General features: G+C 36.8%; 1 long non-coding RNA gene across 1 annotated transcript in view; it reads left to right on the forward strand.

Annotated features, from left to right (window-relative positions):
- Positions 1 to 10760, forward strand: part of LOC311285732 — a 25435-nt gene extending 14675 nt beyond the window's left edge. The window contains exons 2-4 of the long non-coding RNA XR_014626406.1: positions 4941 to 5008; positions 9460 to 9579; positions 10473 to 10760. This is a non-coding gene — a long non-coding RNA (uncharacterized lncRNA). The remainder of the gene's footprint in view (positions 1 to 4940; positions 5009 to 9459; positions 9580 to 10472) is intronic.
- The last annotated feature ends 1502 nt before the right edge of the window (positions 10761 to 12262 follow it).

Here is a 12262-nt window from a genome sequence, read left to right on the forward strand (position 1 = left end):
TAATATATTGTATTGTTATATATTGTATTTTACAACTCATCAGTTAAGTATTTACCATCGTATATTCTGCATAATTGGATGTTTTTAAATAAACACTGACAAAAACTACACAAGTTTCAGGGCTGGACGATATGATGATATATATAACACTGATATGAGTGATCACATTCATTAGACCTGTATTGTATTTATATAAAGCGTTCACAGGTAAATTTGCTTTATGTATTTCCCCGGTGTGGAAATCAGGCTCATATAAATGTCAGGAAACCCGATTCCTGCTGAATGCCAATATGCATGATCACTGGATCTTTGGTGAGTTGTAAGGAACATTATATCGAGTCCAACCTTTAGTCTAACTGATAATTGTTTGTTTTACTCGTGTTTCTCCTGTTAAATCCAGTCACTCTCAGCTCTTCTGCCACTCAGTCCGACGGGAAAGTGATGTCACTGCAAAACCTCTATAGCAGGAGGATTTCAGGCCGTCATTTATTGAGTTTCTTTGAACACGACTGTCTTTACATCCCACGTGTCCCTCAGGGGAAACTGTATGTTGAGACTCCTGTAAAAGCGTTTCCCTTGTCGGATGAATCCGCTGATGGTCTGATCCGCTCTCCTGCCAGCTCGTCTGCTGAGATCTTCTGGAAGATCGAGGCGTGTGTGTGCCGTGTTCATGCGTGTCCGCTGGTGTTTCTGCTGCCAGATGTTGCCAAACAGAGATTCTCTACCTTTGTTTTTATTTCATTCATGCCATTTAGAGAAACTGAGTGTTTCCCATGCAAAAATCGGTCCGCCACTGATGTTTATCAATGTGGTGATGCACCTAAATGTAGGAAATATTGTAGATTAGGAGCATTATTACACTTAATCACTGGTGTGTGTGTGTGTATTAGCTAGGGATGCACCGATATAAAAAATTTGGCCAATTTTTCCAGCCATTTTGTCTGCCTTGAGCCAGGGATCACAGTGGTGTAAGGCACTTGAGTCTAGGACAAACGGTTAGAGTTATGAGCAATTTTGTACTTTTGGTTGCTGTAGCGCCACCTATGGGCCAATCGGGGTCATACTCTGATAGGTTGTCCCCAAATTGAGGCCTACCATCTGGCCAGGTTTCACATCTCTAGGCCTTACGGTTTGTCCTGCACGATGCGTTTTACAAATCCTAACAATTACAATAGGGTTTCAGCATGTCATGCTTGAACCCCTAATGAACATATATTGATACCGATATGGTGGCCGATATATCGTGCGTCCCTAGTATTAGTTGTTGTATTGATTTTGGCTTCCAATGTGACTCATCCAACCAATCAGCGTCATCAAATTATCCATTTATACAATGCAATGTCAGCTAAATGTTTTGATTCATTAACATTCAGTTAAACACCCAAAACCCAAACGAGCTTAATGTAGGCCTGTCACCAGCAGACGATTTCATTAATAACTCATTCTCTGTTGATTTCTGTGAACTGGGAGGCTTTCAGAAGTGTTTTAGCAGAAGCAGTGTGTGTGTGTGTGTGTGTGTGTGTGTGTGAGGTGTTATTCTACTTGCAGAAATCAATTCCACTGCAGCTGGTACCTTCCTCCTGGTGTCTTTATGGCCTGTTTGCAGTTCTGACTCCATTGATTTTTTTTTCTCCCCCTTATTCTTGCTTCAGGCTCAGAGGAGCATGTGATGAATGGCTGGAGGTGTCGGAAAGATCTGGAATTAGAGAGAGAGAGAGAGAGAGAGAGAGAGACTTTTCCTTCCCATTATGCTCTAATGCATCATCTACACACACACACACACACACACACACACACACTTACACTGCTCTCTTTTGGAGGGATAGATTCAGGAATGATTGGAAGTTGTAAGCTGTGACATTCTCAGATACAAAACACTCTCCCATTTGGAAAATGCTTCGGCGGCCGTTTCATATGGGATGCCGTCAGTTACACGCTGTGTATTTAAGCACATAAACATTGACATTTAACATCTTTATTTAGAGAATTATGCACATTCGAGGTTCTTGTGTCTCCCTGAAAGAGTTTATTTAGTGGTAATGACCCTCTGCCGGTACATTATCTGCTTATTTCCTGACTAATTGCCAAATAGTGAACTAATGTGTGTGAGGCGCTGGTTGCATCAGTCTGAGATGTGGCTCGTATGATTAGAGCATTAGTCTGAGAAACAATAGCCTCGTTTACATGGACTCTTTTTGCTTCAATCTGAATGAATTCATTCCGATTGGTGAATCCGAACGTAGTGTTTACATGAACGCTAAAAAAGTGATCGGGTTGATGTGCGTGTTTATATATCACGATATATATATCTTTTGACATGCGCACACTGCACGAATATACAGAGTTTCCCGCATACTCCTTTTTTTTTTCTTTTTTTTTTAAAGCAGACTTAATATTTATCTATTTTGGGTCCTAGTTATGCGACGACGAGCACATGCGACCGTGCTGCTTGTATTTATCCAGCAGTAAAGCCCCTTCCCATGCCCAAAACTGTCCACTTCACAGACGATGAGCGGAAATAGAATTGTAGAATGACGGGACGCTCATTTATGACACTTTATTCAACAGGAATAACAGGTCGTTCCGCGCGTCATACGTCATTACCATAGACTGTAAAAAAAACATGGACGTAGTGTCCGTGACGTCACCCGTAGGTTTCTGAAGACCTAAAGTGGGCGTGGCCGACCGTCGCCATCTTGGCAGCGCGTCACTCCCGAATTTATTTATTTTTACAGTCAGACAATGAGCTGAGGTAACGTGACGGCTAACAAACGGCTAATGAAGACTAATGACCAGAGCAGCGGGAATCCACCTGTCACTCAAAAGTGGACACACCCTTAATTATGCAGAAATTTAAGGCTTAATATAATTTAAACGGATGAGTTATAAAAAAATTCACCCCCCTCACAGTCGTCATGAAGGGCAAAATTAGCTATATAGACCAAAGCCACTTTTTGCTCCAGACTGTAGACGTGTTTTTTTCTGCTGTAAAGTTGGGCATTTTAACATGGGGGAGATGCAGATTTGACTCACTTTTGCAGCCAGTCGATGAATTGCCGCTTAATTCACTTCCGTGTTGGTTTCAAGAGAGAGACAGGGAGGTTGCCGCTTGGTCATTACGCTATATCTACGTCCTTGCACATGCACAGTCCTCTCCAGTTTCGGTCCTCAATCCGATCAAGTGTTTACATGTTCTTCTCGATCGGATTGCAAAAGGTAAAAACCACCCCTTACAATCCGGATTAAATTTTAATCAGATCTGGCCAATTCGTTCCGATTGACGTGGTTACTTCACGTTACTTTTTACTCCGATTGTGCTACTGGTCCGATTACAATAGGATTATTGTGGTCCATCCGGTGTGAGATGTGCATAAACCCTCAGTGATCTGTGAGGGTGAGCGGGGGGTCAGACTGCAGTGAACGACTGTCCTCAAACGCAAGAAACTCTAAAAATAAAAGCCTCCAGAGAGACTGAGTCTCACATTCCTGAACTCCTGCTGGAAAATCACTCTCGTTCAGATGAATTTAGCTGTGAATCTCGTCTGATGGACGCGGTGTTTGTTTGGACGTGTAGGAACTGATTTATGGCTACGATCTGCTGCCTCACTGTTCATTAGATTAATATTGTTTCATTAGTTTCATAATGATGATTTTGCCTGCTGTTGATTTAGGCAAGATTTAAAGGTTCTCTTGACTTAACCCCATAATGCATTGCAAAAAAGTCCATCCAGGATTGTGGATAAACATTGATTCTTAATATATTTAATACGAACAAATATTCAAAAATGACTATTTTAATCAACGTTTGTGCTTTCAGGCTCATTATGACAGACAGAGCCAAGCATTCCCCTCACTTGAGCAATAATCATCTCATTAATATCCAAATTGGCAGTATGAATATTCAGAGATGTTTAAAAGACTGAGTTCAAATATTATATTAGATTAAATCTAATTATAATAATAATATGTTTAATTTATATAGCGCCTTTCCCAAGCTCAAGGACACTTCACAATAACATTAAGGAACAAACAGTCAGTTCAAACATAATAAATGGACAGTAGATATTTCTGAAATTAAACTTTATTGTCATTGTGCAGAGTACAGTATAAAGCCAAAACAGAAGAATATAACCAGTTGTGCGTATATAAATATAAATATATATATGTGTATATATACAAGTATTATATGAATACACATATTAAAGAATATATTCTGTATGATGGTATATGAATATGGTAATCATTCATTATGATAGTATATGAATATGGTAAACGTTTAATATGATGGTGTATGGATATGGTAAACGTTAATTATGATAGTATGAATATGGTAATCATTCATTATGAATATGGTAAACATTTAATATGATGGTGTATGGATATGGTAAACATTAATTATGATAGTATGAATATGGTAATCATTCATTATGAATATGGTAAACGTTTAATATGATGGTGTATGGATATGGTAAACGTTAATTATGATAGTATGAATATGGTAATCATTCATTATGAATATGGTAAACGTTTAATATGATGGTGTATGGATATGGTAAACATTAATTATGATAGTATGAATATGGTAATCATTCATTATGAATATGGTAAACGTTTAATATGATGGTGTATGGATATGGTAAACGTTAATTATGATAGTATGAATATGGTAATCATTCATTATGAATATGGTAAACGTTTAATATGATGGTGTATGGATATGGTAAACATTAATTATGATAGTATGAATATGGTAATCATTCATTATGAGAGTATATGAATATGGTAATCGTTTAATATGATGGTGTTGTATGAATATGGTAAACGTTTAATATGGTGTATGAATTTAGTTGTTCATTGTTTATTTCTTTAAGGAACATTTTGAAAATGTACATTAGTTTCACTGCGGCTGTAGCTAATCACTGCTCGGTGTTTTCTTTCAGGTCAGATGAGCAGCTGATGGATTCGTAACATATTCCTGTTCGGTCCTGTGGACGCAGAACATACGCAGGTAAGAATTCAGCCATCGTGGGGCAAACATGAAGCAAAATGTGTGTGTGTGGGACGTTTTCTCTGAGAAGGCTTTTAATCCTCAACGTCTGGCTGAGAAAAACACTCATCAGAGGAGCGTTGTGGCTGTAAACACACCTGTGTTTTAGCCGAACAGAAGTCAGAACATGTTTGTTCCAAATATTTCATGAATGTGCCATCGTGGAGTCCTGCGTAATACGTGTTTCCGCATAAACGGACTCAGTCGTTAGCGTAGTCTGGTTGTTTACCCGAACCGGAAAATGATGGAGACTCTTTTGATTTGAGACTGTAACTAGCAAACGCCTCGAGTTTTGAGCTCACTAACACTTTACAAGATGAAGCATGTTATGTATAATGCATTATAAAGATATTCATAATGTATGTTATAATGCATTACATCGTTTCATAAATAATTGTAACTAACCAAAGTTAAAATGCATCATAATATGTGCAGATTCCATCTGAAATTGGTTGTTTGTCATGTTTTTTTTAATGCATTATACTTTCTAAATGTGTAAGTATTATACCTGTGGTTACAATTATTCATAACAACATACAGTGCATTATAATGTGCATTACAAGGCATAATACTTTTAAAAATGCATTATAAAGTGTTACCTCATTTTCTTCAGAAAATGATGTAAAAATATAAATATAAAATCTTCTGTGATAGAAAATGTAAAAACATCAAATGAAACTGGAGCGTGTGCATGTATTGCAACACATGACTGTGCGTTTGTTTGCATATTTTGACACATGATTCATGGTGTGTGTGTGTGTCTGCAGCTGCTGATGTATATTAGGTCGTATAATAGACTGTGTGTAAACTACGCAGTCAGAACAGTGTGTTATTGTTGAGCGTGTGAACAGTGTTTATTGTGAGCAGCAGTGACGGCCGCCTCTATCCCTCTCTTGTGTCTGTGCATGTTATGAAGTTGTTTATATTAACGTCAGCGTGAAATGAAAATTGACTACTTGCTTTGTGAATACACATTCCTGTGGTCTTATAATGCATGCTAAAGAAAAATCTACTGTAATGAATTGCAAACTTTACTTTTTCAATCTCTCTCATGTTGAACCACCTGACAAAAAAAAAAAAAAAAAAAAAACGCTGACCTACATTTGTTGAATATCCAGTTTCACTCTGAAATATGACCGATTATAGATGTAAAACACTAGAATGAGAGTGCCGTGCTTTTATTCCGACGTCCTTCGCATCATTTACACGTGAAAACACCAGCGATGACGTCATCATGATGACATCACGACCAACTGCAGGAGAAAGAGAGAGAATAAAAAAATGAGAAAGACTGAAGGAACTTAATCTGGACTGAAAGACTGAAGGACTTATGTTATGACAGTGACGATAATTGTTGGTGTTTTTTTCTTTTCTTGTTTTTCTCCCTTTCTTCTATTCAAGCATTTAATAAAAAAAAAAAAAAAAAAAATTTAAATGACATGCACACAGAGTGAATGTAAAAGTGATCTGAAAACCAAACCGAATTTTCAACCGAACTTATTTACACAATCATTAGTAGATGTGCAGATGAGCCGAGCAGAACGTGATGTGCTTCCAGCAGCAGAAGACGCGGCGCTTCACGGCTCAGACGTTCATGTTCCTCTCTACACCCGTTCCTGTCTGAGCCTGTAAAACTCTCTTCTTCCTCTGACAGGAAAGGCCTCATTTCCTGAGGCTGATGTGAATCAGAGGCACAGAGGGAAACGCTCCGGCCGTTCGGCTTTCAAACGCACTCGTGCACTAATGTTTCAGTGCTCCAGACGAACATTTGAGAGCAAGCTCTGCGGAAGCTGATTTGGTAGCATCGCACATGTAATATTAATAATATTATTGCATGTTTTATCTTATAGGAATGACGCACATGTACATTTATTTTCATTAATGTAACATCTGTAAAAAAAACACTTTATATACAATTACAACTTGCATACAATTGTATGTAAAAAAAAAAAAAAAATGTAATTATATACAATTACAGCTTTTTATAAGGTAAATTTGAAATATTCTGACTGAGTTAGGACTTAATTTTTATTAAAATTACCATTAGGTAAACCGGATGGCAACTCATTACCATGGTACCATGTAAAAAATTACATATGAATATCCCACATTTCTGCCTTAATACCCATGGTTAGCACTACAGTTAGCGTTCCTGCAGTAAATCAGTGGTAAATGTTGGTGATTTGTTGCTGAACTGTATTTCAGCTTTCCTCTAGTTGTGTTTGTTTATTGTTGGTTATTGATGCTCAAACAAACTGTCTGATAATTGAGAATCATTCAGTGTGATGGCTTATGAATATGTTAATCGTTCAGTATGATGGAATATAAATATGGTAATTGTTCTGTATGATGGTATGTGAATATGGTAATCGCTCTGTATGATGGTTTTATGAATATGTTAATCGCTCTGATGGTATATGAATATGGTAATTGTTCAGTATGATGGTAAATGAATATGGTAATTGTTCAGTATGATGGTTTTATGAATATGGTAATCGCTCTGATGGTATATGAATATGGTAATTGTTCAGTATGATGGTTTTATGAATATGGTAATCGTTCTGTATGATGGTAAATGAATATGGTAATTGTTCAGTATGATGGTATATGAATATGTTAATCATTTTGTATGCTGGTATATGAATTTGGTAATTGTTCAGTATGATGGTATGTGAATATGGTAATTGTTCAGTATGATGGTATGTGAATATGGTAATCGTTCTGTATGATGGTATATGAATATGGTAATTGTTCAGTATGATGGTATATGAATATGGTAATTGTTCAGTATGATGATTTTATGAATATGGTAATTGTTCAGTATGATGGTTTTATGAATATGGTAATCGCTCTGTATGATGGTATATGAATATGGTAATCGTTCAGTATGATGGTATGTGAATATGGTAATCGTTCAGTATGATGGTATGTGAATATGGTAATTGTTCTGTATGATGGTATGTGAATATGGTAATTGTTCAGTATGATGGTATATGAATATGGTAATTGTTCAGTATGATGGTTTTATGAATATAGTAATTGTTCAGTATGATGGTTTTATGAATATGGTAATCGCTCTGTATGATGGTTTTATGAATATGGTAATTGTTCAGTATGATGGTTTTATGAATATGGTAATTGTTCAGTATGATGGTTTTATGAATATGGTAATTGTTCAGTATGATGGTTTTATGAATATGGTAATTGTTCAGTATGATGGTATATGAATATGGTAATTGTTCAGTATGATGATTTTATGAATATGGTAATTGTTCAGTATGATGGTTTTATGAATATGGTAATCGCTCTGTATGATGGTTTTATGAATATGGTAATCGCTCTGTTTGATGGTATGTGAATATGGTAATTGTTCAGTATGATGGTTTTATGAATATGGTAATTGTTCAGTATGAAGGTTTTATGAATATGGTAATTGTTCAGTATGATGGTATGTGAATATGGTAATTGTTCAGTATGATGGTTTTATGAATATGGTAATTAAGTATGATGGTAGGCTATATGAATATATGGCAATCGTTTTGTAACACTGTTTTGCATTAATTTCATGCTGATTTATGTTCTTTAGTTCTGCAGAAATGCATCTACACAAGTTTACCCCATTTTTACTCCATTTGTTGTGTCTTTATACTTTTAGCATGTTTATTTTCTTCCTCATTCTTGCCGTCTGTATTACAGTGATGATTGTAATCCTCTTAATCCAGCATGTGTGTCACTGAGGAGCCGGTGGAGCTTTAGCACGTGTCTGACGGGTCGTCTTTCACTCAGTGATGAAACACAAACCAGTTACTGACGCTCACACTAAACTACAGGAAACACTCCCTCTGCTTCTCGACATGTTTCCCATCGCGTGTGTGTGTGTGTGTGTGTGTGTGTGTGGCCTGTCTCAGCACATCATCTGCTAGTTACGCAAGTGTTCCAGTCGCTACAGCCCACAGTCTGACACACACAGCTGATAGTTGCGAGTACACGAGAGATCCCGCTTACACTGTTCATTCACACTAAAATATCGAAATATCACTGACCATCTGAGACAGATGATGTAAACGGGAGATCATGTGATTATGGAATCGGCTCTCATACTCTGACCTGATTTCATTATTTTACAGCAGACACAGAAATGCTTCCTGCACACACACACACACACACACACACACACACACACACACACACACACACACACACACACACACACACACACACACACGTTTATCTCAATGTTGAATAAATAGCCATGAGTGTATGTACTTCTTCATGCTGTAAATAATGAAGAAAAGATGCAAACTAAAGTATGACAGATGAGAAATTACATCAGTAATATAGAAGTGGATGTTTACTTATTTGCGTCTGATCATTTTGTCTGGCACTGTGTCTAAATCGTGTGTGTTTTCCAGGGATTAAGTGTTGATGGCTGTGCGATAGGGACAGAGAGACGGTCCTGAAGGATGAATTCTCTCCCGTCCATGGACAGACACATCCAGCAAACCAACGACCGCCTCCTCTGCATCAAACAGGTGAGAGAAAACAGATGCGAGATCTTTTACAAAGTGTTGATGTTGTTTTCAGGCTCTACTAGAACAGGTTTTCCAGCTTGAATGTTGATTATTCTCCTCATATTCTCCATTGTTGCGGCTCCTCTCTTCCCAGTCTGTCAGTAACGCTCTGTTTACTTCCTGTCTCTATGAAGCCCCTCCTTCTGAAAAGCACACTGTGCTCTGATTGGTCGGCTGGAGCAGTGTGTTGTGATTGGTCGAGCGCTTCGAGTGTGTTTGGAAATGTCCCGCCCCTTTCCATAGAAGCCAGTTTAACACACTACTAACTAACTCAACCAGGCCCCGCCCCTTTATTCTGCGTATTAATTATTATAATGAGGAATATTGTGACGTGTTCGTTCCCGGAAGAAACTCAAGACTACAATGGAGGCGTTTCAGGAGTTCAGAAACACTGACACTGATATAGAGAGGAACTCCCGAAACCTTTCTCATGCTCAAACACCAACATTACACACTCAAAAAAGATGAACATGGAGAAAAAGCAGAATTTAGGATCTTATCTCATCTTATGTCAGTGTTTCTTCATCACAGCTGTGAGACGTCAGAATGTCATTATTGAGATCATGTCAGTCATTCAGGATCCACTGCTTCTGCCTTTACAGTGTGAGAGTGTTTTGATGGGTTTATCAGTCATTCTCAGCGCTGTGACGCCCCCTACTGGACACCTGGAGAGCAGATTTCACACAATTATTATCATACAGACTTCATTATGGGCATATACTCTCAGGAACAATACACAGAACTTTCTGTAGATTAGATGAATATTTCACACATAAACAGAGTAATAACTGAATATTATCATAATATTTGAAGTGGTTTGTCATGTGAACTTGTGTTGATTTTTCTTCGATCAGCACCTGCAAAATCCAGCGAACTTCCAGACGGCGGCGACGGAGCTGTTGGACTGGTGTGGAGATCCTCGAGCGTTTCAGAGGCCCTTTGAGCAAAGCCTGATGGGATGCCTAACGGTGAGGTCACTTCTCGTTCAGTCGATTAGCCAATCAGCATTCGTCTGCTAGTTAGTAATAAGAACAATCGGCTCTGACCATTACCCTGTGTGAAGATTTCCATCTGGCCTCACTCACGTCACATAAAATATTCTATATTATAATATGATAGTCTATATTGTTTTACATTCTATATTCGAGTCTATTTCAATGTAATTTCTGTTCTGCTGTATTCAGTCTTTTTCTTTTCTATTGCACACCAGTTTATTGTATTAATTTCATTCTATTCTGCTCAGCTCTATTGTAGACTATTCTATTCTACTCTTCTATTCTCTTGATTAGATTTTTCTGTTCTATTCTGCACTAGTTTTATTCTATTAATTTTATTTTATTCTATTCTGCTCTTCTGTTCTGTTCTTTAATCCATCCCATTTAATTTTCCTCTATTCTTCTGCATTTTATTCTATTCTGCTCTAATCTCTTGTAAATTATTCTATTCTATTTTTCTTTTCTATTCTGCACCCTTCCGTTATAATCTACTCTACTCTTCTTTTCTATTTAGCTTTCGTTCATTTTATTTAATTCTGTTCTATTCTGCACCAATTCTATTCTATTCATTTTATTGACTTCTATTCTGCTCTCTTCCGTTATAATCTACTCTACTCTTCTTTTCTATTTAGCTTTCGTTCATTTTATTTAATTCTGTTCTATTCTGCACCAATTCTATTCTATTCATTTTATTGACTTCTATTCTGCTCTCTTCCGTTATAATCTATTCTACTCTTCTTTTCTATTTAGCTTTCGTTCATTTTATTTAATTCTGTTCTATTCTGCACCAATTCTATTCTATTCATTTTACTGACTTCTATTCTGCTCTCTTCCGTTATAATCTATTCTACTCTTCTTTTCTATTTAGCTTTTGTTCATTTTATTTAATTCTGTTCTATTCTGCACCAATTCTATTCTATTCATTTTATTGACTTCTATTCTGCTCTCTTCCGTTATAATCTATTCTACTCTTCTTTTCTATTTAGCTTTCGTTCATTTTATTTAATTCTGTTCTATTCTGCACCAATTCTATTCTATTCATTTTATTGACTTCTATTCTGCTCTCTTCCGTTATAATCTACTCTACTCTTCTTTTCTATTTAGCTTTCGTTCATTTTATTTAATTCTGTTCTATTCTGCACCAATTCTATTCTATTCATTTTATTGACTTCTATTCTGCTCTCTTCCGTTATAATCTATTCTACTCTTCTTTTCTATTTAGCTTTCGTTCATTTTATTCAATTCTGTTCTATTCTGCACCAATTCTATTCTATTCATTTTATTGACTTCTATTCTGCTCTCTTCCGTTATAATCTACTCTACTCTTCTTTTCTATTTGGCTTTCTTTCTTTCATTTTATTTAATTCTGTTCTACTCTGCTCCAATTTATTCTTAGTTTTATTTGCCACACTTTTGCACGGTAGTATTGTAATGTCTTCAATCTATTCTATTATTTGATGTACTCTATTATATTCTCTGGATGTTCCTCAGACTCTCTGAATGAACTCAGTCACGTCGGCTTGTGCTTCTTCTACTGCAGAGGAAGAGCAGAAATCTCTAAGCTGCATTTAAGGAGAATGTGGAGCGACGGCTAAACCAAACCTCCCTCAGATGTTTAATTATGTGCTTTAGACACACATATATCTCTG

The sequence above is a fragment of the Rutilus rutilus genome (genome assembly GCF_951802725.1).
Source record: "Rutilus rutilus genome assembly, contig: SCAFFOLD_92, whole genome shotgun sequence".
NCBI classification, from domain to species: domain Eukaryota; kingdom Metazoa; phylum Chordata; class Actinopteri; order Cypriniformes; family Leuciscidae; genus Rutilus; species Rutilus rutilus.